General features: G+C 44.2%; 1 long non-coding RNA gene across 1 annotated transcript in view; it reads left to right on the forward strand.

The window, feature by feature from the left end:
• The first annotated feature begins 294 nt into the window (after positions 1-294).
• The window catches only part of LOC118242131 (uncharacterized), a 39,149-nt gene continuing 33,447 nt past the window's right edge, over positions 295-5,996 (forward strand). Inside the window, exons 1-3 of the long non-coding RNA XR_004776559.2 lie at positions 295-1,296; positions 1,450-1,532; positions 1,866-2,226. This is a non-coding gene — a long non-coding RNA (uncharacterized LOC118242131). The remainder of the gene's footprint in view (positions 1,297-1,449; positions 1,533-1,865; positions 2,227-5,996) is intronic.

The following is a 5,996-nucleotide window of genomic DNA, read 5'->3' on the forward strand; positions in this document are numbered from 1 at the left end:
CATTAAACAAAGCATGAAGCTAATTTAAAACCACCACATACTGCACCCAGAATTACATGCATATAGATATATGCACACAGAACTGTTTGTCAAGGATGACTCTTGATATATAATGTTACCTTTATTCATGTTACTCTATAAAAATAATTTTTGTGTGTAAAAGCACTGGATTTTGTTTTTACTACAACACAAGACTTTTGCACTTGCGTAAACTTGCATTTCTCCCTGTTGTCTGTGCCTTGCTTCCTTGTCTATATCAAAACCTTCTCTGCTCCTGCAGCCAAGATGATGGGATACCAGAGGCCCCGAGGGACAGCCTGCTCTCATTAATGCTGCGGTGTGACGTGGCTTGCTCACCGCACACGGGGGGCCACAGCAAGGGGACGATTTAGCACGGCTGACAGGGCTGAACTGCGCCACCCCTGTGCCTGCGTCCGAAGGGAGTGCTTCTGCGCCAGGAAGTGTGCAGCAGGGAAATGGGACTTGGCGGCCAGCTTGCCTGCGGAGTGGGTCCACAGCATGAGCTGCAGCTCTTAGAGAATGAGAGCACTGAACTGTGCTGCCTGAACCTGCTAACCATGGAAAAACTCCATCTGTGGCTCGTACTCCGAGCTTACTGCCACCGTAGGAAGAAGAGAAAAGGGCAGGTTTGGGTGATAAAACAAAACGTAGAGAGTAAATCACTGTTAGTGTCAGAAATCATTATGCAGGAAGAGTCTGGGAATGTCAGAGAGTAAACAGACCCTTGAAATGTCTTGACTTTTGGTTTAAGTGATGAGTATTTTGTCCACAATTTAGTTTCCCCAATTTATAATGATCCATAATTTAGTCAGGAGCCTCTGTTTAAATGTACAACATACCCAAGTGAACATTATGTGTAACTAAACTGAAGGGAATCCTCTCATGACATGAGCCACTGCTTAGTGCCAGGAAATGAGCAAACAGATCGTTTGCAGGCCTCTAGGTTTTCACGAGGTTTCCAAATAAAGCCTCTTGGAGACATTTTCAGGGAAGCATGTGTTACAACAGGTCAGTTGAGATTCGCGTCTGGAGCAGCTCTCTCTAAAGCTTCCCAGGCTTTGGGCTCACACGAATTAGCCGGGCGAGCGGCTCTCTGCCCGTGGCCCCTCAGCCCCTCTGGACGGTCACCCTGGAGAGAATCTACACGAGGAGGAGTACTCGACCAAGAAAGCTGGAAATGACAAAACTAGAAGCTATGGGAGAGATTGAGCAAGACAAAAACAAACAAACAGCGTACTCTCTATAACAGCCGCGCCTGCCTAACGATATGGAACGGTAACACAACACTAAATTCCTCACACAGATGGAAAATGCTTTCATTTAAAAAAAAAACAACAAACCTAAACAGTGACTTGTCTGTGTTCTTAACCAACTACCGTCTCTGTCTCTGGACTGCCTGCCATCCCATCACTCTCTGGGCAAGTACAGGACCTCAGCTGGCGTAGCCAGCCTGCAGCGAGATGGAAAGAGAGGAGATGAATGAGTCAAGCTGGTGGCTTCATACCATCAAGGTCTGGATTGCAGAACACGAAACAGATGTGGTGTGTCATTATGGGGACATAAATGTAATAACTTCCCCAGCAGGGAAATCATGAGACGGGGTTGCTCAAAAATACATATTTAGGTCATAAACGCACTTTGTGATTCATCTATATCTAAAAATAAACTAATGTGGAGTTTTAGGACAATTTCATTTCTCTTCGGCATCTAAAAAATGCTGCTTTATCTGTCGGTCGGTCTGTCTGTCTGTCTGTTAAAATATATGAAAAATGCTCAGCTTCAGATACTCGTTTCAGTACTTGCCTACAATAACTGGAATGTCACCTATCTTATTTTTTTAACAGACAGAGAGAAAGAGTAAGCCCACCTAGAAGAAGAGACCCAGCCCCTGTGTCTGCAGCAAGCTAACACGGAGTAAACGTGCTTCCTGAAGCCCTGCTGCATAGCAGGAGTTTCATAGGTAGCACAACACTGATAAAGCCAACGCATTTCCCTCCTTGTGTCTTTTGGTATACAAATATTCTGCGCCGAGGCGTCACCAGCCATTTTTGAGGAGATTCAGACGTTCACGTTTTTCAAGAAATACCCCATCCGTTGACGGGCACCGCCCCTCCACACCTGCTTTGACAGCAGCAAAGCACCGTGCTGCGAGCACTACTTATTACAGGAAAGGTCAAGTCTAGATGAACTCGACTAAGGACTGAGGTAAGCATCTCGCATCATGGCTGGGGCACGTGTGTACAAGCCCCCCTCGGCTGGCTGCGAGAACGCGTCGGCACCCAGAGCTGTGACGCTTTCTGAGAGCACCACTGCCCTCAAAGCACTTTAAACGAAAAAAACAAAAAACAAAAACAGTGATATGCAAATATTGTTGTGAGGCTATCAGGAGAGCTAGGCCTGGCATGCTGTAAGTTCCCTACAGAAGCCAGTGTTTACATGAGAAAGAAAGAAAAAACAAACATCATGAGCTAGGTGCAGACGATCAGGGAGGTCGAACTGGGGCAGACATTTTTGATCATGCTTTGGCGCTGCTGTGTCTCATTCCGTGTGATTAGAGTCTATTCTCCCTGATTCACCAATATTGAACCCATGAATTCTACAGCCTTCCCACCACTATCAACACTGCTGGATGTGGTGATCGGTCCTAGGGTTTCAACTCCAGGCTGTTGGTAGATCATACACTGCTTGTTTTAAGTGGCCCTTATAAATGGCTCCGGCCTTGGTATCGTGTGTGTGTGTGTAGTAATGTGTTTCCGTAAGTTAATAACACCATTAACACTTTACTCTCCCATTAAATTATACACATCTATTAATGCCACACTGAATACCCGCAGATGTTGTGAGTCAGACCACATTAATGCCCTTTGTGTGTAGACTCTTTCTTAAAGCAGCCAGTGAGTGATATTTTGTGTTTTAACATTTATTGCTAGTGCTTGCTGTGCTAGTCCTTCCTTTAATGGGTATAATTTTTGTCTTACAACTATAAACATGTTTTATTACTTTTTATCATGACTTAAATACTATTTTATTATCTCCCTGAAGATGAAAGTATTACAGGTTTTCTTAATCAGCTGACTACATAATTGGCTCAGGATTATTAATCTAAGTTGACTGTCCAATTTCCAGTGTATTTCATTTTCATGGTGATGTGGAAAACAGAGAATTATTTCATAATTAGTTGACAAGCCATTTGGGAACCGTTATGGGTGTAGCATCCTTGGGTGTTGGTCCAGTGGCGGCTTTCACTGGCCTCCAGGGTGAATACTGTTTCTCTGAATGAAACTTGAATGTGAGAGTCTCCTCACAGTGCTAAAATAAATATCTGCTGAATAGCTGTGTTTCTCACCTCTCGCCGAGTCTGTGGACTCGAGATAGACCCGGGTCTATTGAAACACAGCCGTCTTACTTCTGCCCGAGCTTCTCAGCAACGGACAGTCTGAGAGTAGATCAACAATGTGTCATAGCATTAGACACCACTACGAAAGATTCATCCCAGACCTAGGCTGTGGACAGGAGACGACTATTTTTGTGTGTGTGTGTGTGTGTGTGTGTGTTTGTGTGTGTGTGCATGCACGCGTGCGCAAGCGTCCATCTGTGTATGCATGTAATTGTCCGCAAGGTGTCTCACATTTGTTATCGCTATTTTTTATCGCAATTCCAAAATACATCCCATCTGGCACTCCGACGAGACCTCTGCTCAGAAGCAGCCGGGCTGATCTGTCATTTCCAACCTCGTAATCGGCCGAGCTGATCTGTCATTTCCAACCTCCAAATGTGGGTTTTGTTGGTCAAGCTTAGGACTCTGACATGATAAGGCAATACTGGCGCGGGAGCGGAGCAGGCTGGAGATAAGACTCAGGTGATTACTTCATCCCGGCAGTTTGGGAATGGAATCTAAGAAGGTGAACAGAAGGCCACAAATTATATCATGTCCTTCAGGACAGGAGGGAGAGTTACTGGAAAATCCAGTAACTCAGTTTATTCAAATGAAGTTCACTCCGGTTGCCCTCAATTTAGCTGTATATAGAAATAGTGCTGAATCAAAACATTGTTCATTTATGTGCAGTTAAACAGCGCATTACAAATGAACACTGAAAGAGAGTTCTAATTCTAATATGCTCAATTTTTACAAATTTTCACATCGAGGGTGACTGAATGACACGAGGCCACTTGTTTTTAAAATGAGTAAAATTAAGATATATGAATGCATATATAACTTTATATATACTTATTTATATATATATACTGGATTTACAAGTTATATATATATAAAACATCAAACAGTGCAACTGGTACAATAGCATCATTCTTATATACACAGTTTTGTGTAATCTCAGCTGTAAGGGTTAACATAAGGTTATGCTATGCTTAGCTGATTATACTAACCATCATATTATTTATTCAGTTTATTTAAGACTGTCTGGAATTGCAGAACTGTTTTAAATTTTTATGTAAGTCTTGATGAGTAGGTTAAAATAATTGGAACCTGATCCAAAGAGCACCGGTGGTGGCTAGACAATGGAACCTGCCGTTTTGGGTGATAAGGCGCCAAATGCGCCACACGGTACAATACAGGCGCTACGTCAATGCAGGTATGGACGAGGGGAACTCAGAGTTATGCGGCATAGACTGGGGTAGCGCAGACGGTAGTATAGGCTGATGAGTTTTACCTAGGATAAGGTTGCACCAACGCTTCTTATGAAGACGAGGGAAAGTGTTCACATCGGTTACAATATGAATGATAAACTAGATATTAGGTCGGTGCTTTTAAGAAGTTGATCCCTGCGGTAAAGTGATCTCAACCAGCAGTGAGCTTCACGCAGAGCCATGTGAATGCACCAGGCTTAAAGTCTTTTATATATAGTTATGGTAAAGCCCATGAGAAATGATGGAAAAATACCAGCTGAAGTGATCAAAAATGACAATTGAATAGCGAGTCATTTCAGTCAGCTGCAATGAACTTGTCATGCTATTCTGGGGCCTCCATGCCTGAATTTTGACACTAATTATTTGATCCTGCTAGGATGTGACATATTTCACTTCCCGCACAGCTTAATCAAAAACAGCATTAAAGTCAGGATGGTAATGGGACAAGTTAGGTTTCTTTGACTGTTCGTCATGCTGAGCTTCAGCATTTTTTTGCCCATGTTATCTACAAGCCACTCTCAATTGACAAACCGGGATGAAACGACTGCAGGCTGTTTCGCGGAGGCTGATTGTGCTTAATTAACCTCGTCTGCTGTCTCCACGCTTAGCCTGTAACGTTAGAGAGGGGAAGAAGCATGACAGGTTTTTTTGTTTTTTTTTCCACGTTACTTCCAGTTGGCACTAGTTACATTTCATTCCAAGCGAGGCTGTGTTTTGTCTCGTAGGGACTTTGGCAACACTTAACATCTGAAGGCAGCATGGAGCCAGGCCTGCTTGAAGGTGCACTATGTCTGAAAGGTGTTGAACGAGCTTAAGTGCGAAAATATCTGCCAGCAGAGAGACGGATGCTAAGAATCACGAGCCTTGTGTGGCGTTCATTCGTCTTCAGCGGCCCGCGGGCCGCTTTCACGGCGCTGACATTTCTGGCCACGGCCCAGTCGCTGCGGCACAAAAACCCGAGTCCAATCGTCGTAATAGTCTTCTAATCGATGATTTTGGAAAGTATTTGTCCTTGATAGGTTGTGCGTGGCTAGGGGTTTAATTGTAATGCTAGTAGGAAGGTGAAGAGCAAGCATTATCATAGACCACACCTTAGCCTACCCAGTTACCTTGGCGACCAGGGGCCACCATGAAACAGATGGGGAAAAGCCTCTTGGGTGTGGGATGTCGCTAACCTCTCGGGAAAAGTGTCAGTCTCTCTTAAACGGTCCCTAAAATGTTCCATGCCTCTGGCAGGCACCAGTAACCCTGAAATTAAAGAGGGCAGCACCTTCATGCAGACGAGCAGAAGAGGTGAGCCACTGGGAAGCAAATGTCTAACACCGCTG

This window comes from Electrophorus electricus, chromosome 14, assembly GCF_041902795.1.
Source record: "Electrophorus electricus isolate QZ-2024a chromosome 14, ASM4190279v1, whole genome shotgun sequence".
NCBI lineage: Eukaryota > Metazoa > Chordata > Actinopteri > Gymnotiformes > Gymnotidae > Electrophorus > Electrophorus electricus.